Source organism: Notolepis coatsorum (assembly GCF_963971535.1).
Source record: "Notolepis coatsorum genome assembly, chromosome: 3".
NCBI classification, from domain to species: Eukaryota; Metazoa; Chordata; class Actinopteri; order Aulopiformes; family Paralepididae; genus Notolepis; species Notolepis coatsorum.
Window position 1 is genome coordinate 130,950,725 of NC_140167.1, and position 11,660 is coordinate 130,962,384.

The window sequence follows — 11,660 nt, forward strand, 5'->3', positions numbered from 1 at the left end:
GGCGCACCTTAGAGGGAACATTGGTCTTGAGGGTGTGTAGTTAAAGACCATTGACTGGAGATAGGCAGGAGCCGCTCCCTTTGCTGCACGATATGCTGAAGCTAATTCGTGCAGCGATGGGGAGCCAGTGCAGGTCCTTAAGAAGCAGGGTAACATGGGCTGACTTTGGTTGGAGATCAGACGGGTGAGGCTTGGTAGCAGTGGTCAGTAGACCAGCGAGCAGTGCATTGCAGTAGTCGAGGCGAGACATGACTGTTGATTGGACAAGAAGTTGGGTGGCTTCTTTTGTCAGGAAGGTGTGGATCCTTCTGACATTGCTCAGGAGGAACCTGCAGGTTCTGGTCGTTGCGGCGATGTGAGTGGAGAAGTTCAGCCGGTCGCCAAGGACTACACCAAGTTTCTTGGCGGTCGGGGACGAGGCTACAGCTACATTTTCCACTGTGATGGGAAGGTCGTCAGCGGGGAGGATTTGGCCGGCAGGTGAAGCAGTTCTGTTTTGCTTAGGTTCAGTTTGAGGTGGTTGGTCCGTCGTCATCCAGGTCGATATGTCGGACAGACAGGCAGAGATCCGCTCAGAGACATGGATATCTGAGGGAGGAAAGGAGAGGAAGAGTTGAGTATCATTGGCAGAGCAATGATAGTCAAGTCAAGTCAAGAGAAGGCATGAGATGTGATAATGTTACCCAGAGATTTGGTGTAGAGAGAGGCCCTGTGCGAGATTTAAACATGAGCCCCCCCCCCCCCCCCCCCTAAAGTCAACATATAGCAAGAGAGAGAGAGAGCTCCCATTCTACAGTCAATATACAGTGTTATCGCTGCACAGACCCGGCAATGCCCCTGACCAGAGGAGAGAGAAATATAATATAGTTAGTAAAAGCACTATATAAGCTCAGAACACAGCTCAGAACACAACACAGCTTAGAACACAGCTCAGAACACAGAACACATCTCAGAACACAGCTCAGAACACAGCTCAGAACACAGCTCAGAACACAGAACACATCTCAGAACACAGCACAGAACACTGCTCAGAACACAGCTCAGAACACATATCAGAACACAGCTCAGAACACATAACACATGCAGAACACAGCACAGAACACAGCTCAGCACACAGCTCAGAACACAGGACACCTCAGAACACAGAACATATGCAGAACACAGCTCAGCACACAGCTCAGAACACAGCTCAGAACACAGAACACAGCTCAGCACACAGCTCAGAACACAGATCACAGCTCAGAACACATCTCAGAACACAGAACACATGCAGAACACAGCTCAGCACACAGCTCAGAACACAGGACTATAGGTACAGACTCAGCGAGCACAGCCTAGCCATCGAGAAAGGCCGCCATAGGCAGACCTGGCTCCCAAGCGAAGACAGACTATGCACCCACTGCACACAAGATGAGGTGGAAACCGAGCTCCACTTCTTAACAACCTGCCCACTATACCAAGACATCAGAGACATATACTTCCCACAAATTGCAAACACCCAAAGAGACTTTGAAAACATGGACAATAACTCAAAACTCCCATACCTACTGGGAGAAATACAGAATGTGCAAACACAGCAGCCAGATTTGTGAGCTGCTGTGACAAGAAAAGGACATCCAACGGAATACAACCACCATAAAGACTGTACAAGAAATTCCTTCTGTAATGTACTGATTTCTTTTGTTTTATCTGTTTGATTGTTTTGTTTTGTTTGGCTTTGGCAATGTAAACGTATGTTTCCCATGTCAATAAAGCCCATTTTAATTGAGAGAGAGAGAGACAGAGAAAGAGAGAGAGAGAGAGAGAGAGAGAGAGAGAGAGAGAGAGAGCGAGAGAGAGAGCGAGAGAGAGAGAGAGAGGTGAAAATGTGACAAGGATAATAACAGGTATTGGAGGCAGTGTTGCAGTGCTGGTATAACTCGGTATAACGGCGTTATACCTCGCTCACTTAGGCTGAAGTACGCGCAATCGCTTTTTACATGGCATTATCCAACCGGACTCCCGGAGAAGCATGCAGCTGCAGAGCCGCAGAGCCAGCTCGCTGACGGCCGCGCTGTGAGGCAATAGTATCCAGCTGCAGGACGAGAGCAGCCAAAAAAAACTGTGCATGCGCGCGCACGCGCACGCGCGTGGAGCGTTTGACCTACTGTCAATTTGCCACTGCACCACTGATTGGAGGTGAACTGAATCCATCATTTGTGACGTGCGTTTGTTTTCCCCTCTCTCACCTGGTGATGATGGCCAGGTGGGGTGGAGCCATGCAGGCCGCCATGAAGAGGACCACGTTCTCGTGCCTCGTCTGTCTGTAGTTCATCACCTCCTTCTTAAAAAGCTTCAGGTGGTCCTGGTTGTTGCCATGCCTAGTTAGCTAGCGTTAGCTAATGCTAGTTAGCCTTTAGCTAAGCTACTAGCCGACATGGCTAGCCCGACTGAACCACACGTTAGCACTCGATAGCTAGCGTTAGCTAACGCTAGTTAGCCTTTAGCTAAGCTACTAGCCGACATGGCTAGCCCGACTGAACCACACGTTAGCACTCGCTAATGTAGCTAGCGCTAGTTAGCCTTTAGCTAAGCTACTAGCCGACATGGCTAGCCCGACTAAACCACACGTTAGCACTCGATAGCTAGCGTTAGCTAACGCTAGTTAGCCTTTAGCTAAGCTACTAGCCGACATGGCTATCCCGACTGAACCACACGTTAGCACTCGATAACGTAGCTAAAACTAACTAGCTGTCCCTGCCTTTAGCTAAGCCGACATGGCTAGCCTGACTGAACTTTCTAACATGCAATAACTTTCATCTTCAGTCCATCTGCCGAACGACCGTCCTCTTCGTCTTGGCTGGCATAACCTCCAATGCTGCACGCGCTCCCGTGGAAATAGTCAGACAGACGCACGCACGCCGACTACCTTACCTGTAACCCCTCCCCTCGTTGAAACCAATAGTATATCTGCTGCAGAGCCGCAGAGCTCCAATAGTGTATGCAGAGCCACAGAGCTCCAATAGTATATCTGCAGAGCCGCAGAGCCCGACACAAGTCAGACACATTCTACAAACGTGTCTAATGTGAAAAAAACATTTTTTTTGCGAGGCCCCCCTTCCCGCGAGGCCCTGTGCGACCGCACTGCTTGCACACCCCCTGAGGCGGCCCTGCCTGGGGGATACCCGTCTGAAGGGGGCGGGGGGCCGACACTCCATGATACTCAGTAGGAGCGGTTGTCGAGGTAGGATGTCAGCCATGCCAGTGCAGAGCCAGTCACTCCCATTCCTGCAAGGGATGTGAGGAAGATCTGATGGTTGCTGAATCCAGGGGAAGAATGTGAAAAAGGTGCTCTGGTGGCAAGTTCTGCACAAATAACAAACGGTATAGTCAAAGGCATGCATCCAAGAGGAGTTAACCAAAAGAAAAATACGTTTTTGAGTGGAGGGGATCTTTAATATTATTCACTATCAGTCAAAAGTACAAGGATTACAGTTGCAGTTAGTTACTACCAGTGTTGGGCAAGTTACTTTAAAAAAGTAACTAGTTACAGTTACTAGTTACTTCTTCCAAAAAGTAACTAAATTACTTACTCAGTTACAAATTATATTTGTATTGCGTTACTTTCAAGATTTTTTTTTACATAAACAACATACACAAATCTAAACTATTTTAATGTTGCTGTGGGACAAAGTGAGACCAGCCTCCAAACAAATGCCATGTAGGCTATGTAGATATTATAATTACTATGTTTATATAGTGGATCATACAAATACAAACAGAATAGATGTTTTGGAACTTTTGATATGTATTGCCCCTCAACAGGCCACAACTGGGCAACATTAAATTATGCTTGTTAAGCACTATACCAAAAATAAATAACAAATATATACTGATTGATTGAACATTTTAATTAACAGATTTCAGAATGGGTACAATACAGTACGGCTCAATACACACAATTGTTAAGGGGATGCAGACCAGAGAAAGAGTTTCGTCTTGTTTACATCAGGGTCCCCCATTTTCAATTCATGACATTTATGACGAAAGTCTTTCTCTGGTCTGCATCCCCTTAACAATTGTATGTATTGAGCTGTACTGTACTGTACCCATTCTGCAATCTGTTAATAAACTTTTCAATCAATCAATCAATGACATACACAACATACAGATATAAGAATCTAATCGAATCATCTAAACTAATCTAATCATTACATTTAAGACATGCATGACATACAGAGATATATGGCTGAAGCCTGTGCTATTAAACCAGGAAGTGCAGCACTGTTGATAAGGCTGTCAGCACTGCAGTGGACCACTCAGTGCCCTGCGCTGCAAAGAGTGAGCTGTGGCCTGGGCTGTTGGATGTGTGAGATGTTATGTTGTGTGATGGTGGTTTGAGCATGAGCGTGGGTAGTGTTGGCCTGTCCGCCTCCCACTCCCTCCTCTCTGATTTCAGCTGTTGGAAGTAATCTGATCTAACTCAGACCTCTGAAACTAGCCTGCCGGTTATGAAATGCTTTGTGCCACTCAGGCACGTGCACACATAGAGGCCAAGGGGTGCTTGAACACCTGCCTTTTTGAGCCTCATCAAAAAAGTGCCCTTTTTGAAAAAAACTAAAAAACTAAAAAAAAATATATATATATATTTTTGTATCGTTACGCATATAGACTGCCCTTCCAACTGAAGAAAAGGCAGGATAGAATCAAAATATTAGGTAAAGAGAGAGAGATGCCCCATATTCCATTGCAGTTTGCACGGCCTCCTCACCGTGCCTCTCCGCGGACCTATATATTTTATGCATAGCGTGGGTGGTGATGATGATGATGATAGAAACCGCTGTGGCGCATAGAGTTGAATGCTGGTATTACACTCATTGAGGGACACGAAGAAGTCAAGTCCGATGGGATTTGGGAATCTCAAATACAAATCGGGATTGGAATAAAAAATGCATTTATATTAAACAATACAGAATATACAGCACTTCTTGGGGTCTGTAGGGTAAGCACTTATTCCCTCCCCCCTGAACATTTATGGAGATGTATGGGCCTTTTAAGTCAGTGATAAAAGTGTCTTTCAAGGATAAGTGAGCTCCTGCACTGCTTATTATAGTTCAATATTCAATATTTGATCACCAAAACCCCCCAAAAAGCATAAAAAGGGGGCCCCCCGCCCAAAAAGGGCCCTTAAAAATCGCGCTATGCACGCTCGGTTAATATATACACACAAGTGTAGTGCCCTTTTCAGCCTTTGAGCACCTGCCCCTCTAAAGTCCTGTGCACGTCCCTGCATAGTATAATAGACATATTAGCATGGTAGGTAGTAGTATACGGATAGTAACATAGTACATAGTAGTAAGGTACTAGTAAAAGACAGTTATTTATATATATATTATATTGTAGTAATCATCGGAATAGAGAAACGCACAATTTCTATCAGTTGACATCACAAAGCCGTGTGTCATTTATTTTGCAGTAGCACAAGTGACAGCTGTCAGAACTATGCCGGGCTAGCATATAGATAAAAGTTCCCATATTATGTGCATTACACAAACTAAAAACAGATATTACATTACATTACACAAACTAAAAACAGATATTACATTACATTACACAAACTAAAAACAGATATTACATTACATTACACAAACTAAAAACAGATATTACATTAAATTACACAAACTAAAAACAGATATTACATTACATTACACAAACCAAAAACAGATATTACATTACATTACACAAACTAAAAACAGATATTACATTACATTACACAAACTAAAAACAGATATTACATTACATTACACAAACTAAAAACAGATATTACATTACATTACACAAACTAAAAACCGATATTGTCTGAATTACTAGAAGAAAGAAATGCACCACATTTGGCTGATAGTAATTTATAAATTTCTTAGGATTTCTTTTGGTCTAATAAATGTTTAAGGTTCTTAGATGGATCCCCTGCTGCCTCCTCCTCCTCTTCCTCCTCCTGCTCCTCCTCCTCCTCTTCCTCCTCCTGCTCCTCCTCCTCCTCCTCCTGCTCCTCCTCCTCCTCCTCCTGCTCCTCCTCCTCCTCCTCCTCCTCCTCCTGCTCCTCCTCCTCCTTCTGCTCCTCCTCCACGGGGAGCAGCGTACTGGCTCATGTTAGGCAGGCCATGCATTATGCAGCAGCTTAGGCCACTGCGCCAGGTCTTCATGTCCTCTGCTACAGTCCACTTGTCACTGCTCTGGTCGTAGCGCTCCACGTTGGAGATGGTGTATGAGTCACTGGTGCCTCCGACCACGAAGAGCAGGTCGTCCAGCACCGCGATGCCAAAGTAGCTGCGGGGGGTGAGCATGGCGGGCCGGGCGCTCCAGGAGTCAGTCAAGGGGCTGTAGGCCTCCGCGCTACGCAGGTCGTTTACACCCTCCCACCTGAGGACAGGACACATGAGAGGAATGTTTTAGTGTCTGGTTAAGGCAGGCAGACACTGTATTAATCCATTTAGGGAAATGAGGGCATCACAGCAGCATTGCAAGTCAAATGATACATGTAGCGGCCTCTTCCTGGGTCCGCTATATGAATAACTATATGAATTGAAAATGGGGGACCCTGATGGAAACAAGACTAACGTCTTTCTCAGGTCTGTATCCCCTTAACAATTGTATGTATTGAGCCGTACTGTATTGTACCCATTCTGCAATCTGTTAAATAAAGTTTTCATTCATTCATTCATTCATTCATTCATTCATTCATTCATTCATTCATTCATTCATTCATTCATTCGCTTCCAGTGGCAGTCGGGGAGGTATTCCATACGCGCGTTCTCATCAATAATAGTCTCCACACTTTCAGTTCCGTTGTCAGATATCAAGTGGATATCCGATTTATTTAGAAAAGTATTTTACATGGAAGATGGGACCAAAGCGATCCTAATCGTGGTTCAAAGCGATCCAAAACTATCAGAAGCGTTCCTATAAGCGGTCAGAAAACTACACCAAGGTGTGTGCCGTTCCCCGTTCTACACCCCCCAGCTGATTCCCATCACTAATTTATGCCCTCAGCTGCGCCGTGGCTGGTCCGCCTGACAGGTGAACCACCCACAGTTCAACTGAGTTCATTACATTTTCCCTAGAATAGGTCAGCACTGGGCAAGCATTCCCCTTTTGGCTACACAGATAAATAACATTCACATAAATCATATCCTTCTATTTGATATAATAATAATAATAATAATAATAATAATAATAATAATAATAATAATAATAATAATAATAATAATAATAATAATAATAATAATAATAATAATAATAATAATAATCCATAACCAAAACATTACAATACATATCTATAGAAATATCTAGTATAAAGCATTTGTCTCTGTGTGCACCTACCGCATAGACTTGTCCTCCGTACGCAGCGACTCCCACTGCACAACGCCTGCTGCTCATGGGGGCGATCAGAGTCCACTGGTTGGTGTCTGGGCTGTAGCACTCAGCTGTGAGCAGACACTCCGTCCTCCTGTTCAAGCCACCACAGATGTAAACCTGTAATAAGAAAGAATATTCTAATTTAGTTTATATATTCCATTTGATTTCATTCTAGTTTAATTGTCTGTTAATGTTGATGCACCAAAGGACCCAGACACATCTTTTGTATGTGCAAGCTTACTTGGCAATAAAGACATTTATGATTTCTGATCTAACGTTCCTTGGGTTCATCTACCACCCTGTGTCCCTCAGTTCCACCCACCTTGCCCTGGAGGGCTGCTGCCCCTGCTAGGCCCCTGTGCTCCAGCATGGGTGAGATCACTGTCCACTGGTTGGTTTCAGGCTCGTAGCGCTCGGCGGTGTTCAGTACCACGTGTACATCGCTCCCTCCCATGGCGTAGATACAGCCGCCCAACGCGACCACGCTGAGTTTACTGCGGCGTGAGTGCATGGGAGCCGCCTGCAGCCAGCTGCGAGTGACGGGGTTGAACCTCCACACACTGTTGAGAGTCTTTCTGCCTTCCCAGCCACCGACACAGTAGACCAGACCGTGGAGATAAGCGGTGCCGTGGGGGCAGGCCCGGGGACTCTCCGCCTCAACGCTCACGTCCATCCATCCACCGGCTCGGATATCATAAGCCTCCATGGACAGGATGCCGGCACCCCAGCCTCCGATGGCCAATAAGACCTCCTGGGGCAGGCGTGGACGCATCAGGGGGTTTGGGAGCCTGTCGGAGCCAGGGGGGTTCAGGACGCTGAGGATGAGGGGCCTGCAGTCGTGGCTGTCCCTCACCACAGGGTTGTTCTGGACGTTGTTCAGCAAGTAGTCAGGCCTCATCAAGCCCATGCGAACCTGGGAAGAGACAAGCAGACAGCGGGTACAACTTAGACATCGGTTGTAGACGGTTTCTGTTGCTAGGGAACAGTTTGGACCCAAATGTTTGAGAGCCACTGTACTAGGGAACCTAGTGTTGTTTTAATGTAATGCACAGTAATACAATTAGTTACCTTGGGCAGCAGCAAAGGGATGTGTGTTTTACGCTCCTCACGGGAGTGGTCGATCCAACGGAGGACGGCCTCGAACACCGTCTCCTCGCTCTTCACGTTCAGATCATCCCTCTCAATGATGCCCACCAGTTGCTGCAGGGACAGCTCCACAAACTCCTGTGAGATGTGCAACATCTCCTCAAAGTGGCACACGATGAAGAGATGGGCCTTGCGCCTCAGGTCAGGGCAGCAGTAGATGTCCGCCAACCTCCAGATGCCGACACAGTTTTCCAGAGACAGCTGGCCTTCTAGGAAATCAGAGCACGCTCCTACTATGCCAGTGACGAGAAACTGGCCTGCAGCCACCAGAAGCTCTTCCACGTTCTCTGCTGTCACCAGCACAAAGCGTGTGTAGGCGTACTCTATGATGAGCTGCATCATACCCGGGGACACCCCAGGGATACTGTAGACTGCCTTCTCTGAGTCGCTCCAGTGAGTGAAGAGGGCTCTGTGGGATGCAGAGTATAGAGATATCTGATGAGTAAACAGTAAGCAACATTCTGTCCTGTGTAGTAATATATTTTCACTGTAGAAGTATAGGGTCTTAGCACAGTAGAAGTATAGTATCTGTTTACAGTAGAAGTGCAGTATAGTATATTTTTACAGTAGAAGTACAGTATAGTATCTTTTTACAGTAGAAGTACAGTATAGTATCTGTTTACAGTAGAAGTACAGTATGGTATCTGTTTACTAACCAAGCTAACCTGAACCAAACTAACCTGAACCAAGCTAAGCTGAACCAAGCTAACCTGAACCAAGCTAAACTTACCTGAAATAGTCACTGCAGTCACACAGGAGGGCCTTGTGGGCATTCAACTCAGTGCTGTTGACTTTAATAACCACATCACAGAACCTTCCCTCCAGACGCAGCTCATTAAGGATTGTACAGGACATTGTTTTCTTTTCCATGTAGGGATTTTAAATTGTATCTACAGAATATATTCAAGCTTACAGACAAATAGCCGGAAACTACAAGTGAGATCTTGACTTGTCTTCTGAGATCTGAGATATTCTGAGAGAATTGTTGAATATACTGTACACAAATGTTCTAGAATGTTCTATTATGACATAATACTGTGACATCACAAATGTTCTAGAATGTGCTATTGTGACGTCACAAATGTTCTAGAATGTTTGATTATGACATCATACTGCAACATCCAGTGATGGAATAACGGAGTTATAAATAACAGCGTTACTAACGGCGTTAGTTTTTTCAGTAACAAGTAATCTCCAATCTTAATAACAACGTTACCGTTACGGCCAAAAAATGCGGCGCGTTACTATGATTGAAGCTGTTTTTTTCATCAGACAGATCTCTGCACCGAGAAGCAATACTTTATTTCCTTGGTTGGTGGGTAGTGCGCGATTGGCTGAGGTTGAGTAAAATGTCATGGTAAGCCAATCAGAGGTAGAGGTGGACGGGTGTTCGAAATAATCCAGAGTCTGACACACAGCGACAACACAAGCGACTCAGTCAACGACAGACCGCGGTTCCGTGTACGTTTTGATAGTTTGTTTGGCGAGCCCAAATAATCCAAAACTAATCCAACAAACAACACAAGCAAGCAGTCAACGACAGACTGCGCGTCCATGAGCGTTTTTTGTTCACTCTTGTGTTAGTTGTGTTGCAGCGCAGGGCACTACAGTAGTGGAGTCTTATCAACAGTGCTGCACTTCCTGGTTTAATAGCAGTCTTCAGGTGCTCAGATATATATATACCGTAATTCCTCTAATAGTAACCCCGGCTTGTATTTGTTTCAACTGTAGCGGATACCAGGCTTGTATTAGGAGGAGGCATGTATAAGAGAGAGGCCTATATTTCTAATTTTCAAACCGATCATAATGAATAAATCAACATTTTGTGTCAGTTTGAACCCAGTAAAATGTACTGGGTTCATTTATTGAAACAAAGTACTGTATGAAATACGGTAGTAAACAGTGCAATTACAGGTGGTCAAAAAAAGGAAAATAAAGTAAAATAGTGCAATCACAATACTGGTATAATAATAATAATAACTTCGTTTTATACAATTCTGAGGTAGGCTTACTCTCTTGGTAAACATTAACACCATACCATTATGGTATTTACTGCACAGCCAGGCCAGCATATAAACAATAACAAAATATATTGCCTATGGTAAATCCGTTGAGGGAAATACCGTAATTCCTCTAATATACATGAAACCCGGCTTGTATTAGGAGGCCGGCTTATAATTGCTTAGCTCAACAGCGCACCCGGTAATTAATAGAGACCCGGTTTTTAATTGAATACCGGTTACTATTAGAGGAATCACGGTATATATGTACTGTATGTCATGTATGTCTTAAATGTCATGATTAGATTAGTTTAGATGATTAGATTAGATTCTTATATCTGTATGTTGTGTATGTCATAAATGTCATGAATTGAAAATGCAGGACCCTGATGTAAACAGGACGAAAGTCTCTCTGGTCTGCATCCCCTAACAATTGTGTGTATTGAGCTGTACTGTACTGTACCCATTCTGCAATCTGTTAATTAAAATGTTCAATCAATCAGTATATTTGTTATTTATTTTTGGTATAGTGCTTAACAAGCATAATTTAATGTTGCCCAGTTGTGGCCTGTTGAGGGGCAATACATATCAAAAGTTCCAAAACATCTATTGTGTTTGTATTTGTATGATCCACTATATAAACATAGTAATTATAATATCTACATACATGGCATTTGATTGTAGGCTAGTCTCACTTTGTCCCACAGCAACATTAAAATAGTTTAGATTTGTGTATGTTGTTTATGTAAAAAATTTACCTGAAAGTAACGCAATAGTTACTTTCTGAAGTAACTAGTTACTTTTATCATTTGTAACTGAGTAAGTAATTTAGTTACTTTTTGGAAGAAGTAACTAGTAACTGTAACTAGTTACTTTTTAAAAGTAACTTGCCCAACACTTTTGACATCACAACGGAACATGTTTGAGTACCATTTGAATCATTTAAATAATATGTTGACATTAAAAAAGAACAAATAAAATGATAAAAAAAACTACATAAAACAATGATACAAATTATAATAAAATATTTAAGTAAAATTTATAGAAATAAAGAAAAATAAGACAATGAAATAAAGATAATAATTCATTTAAAAGCTATTGTAAAAAGGTAAGTTTTGA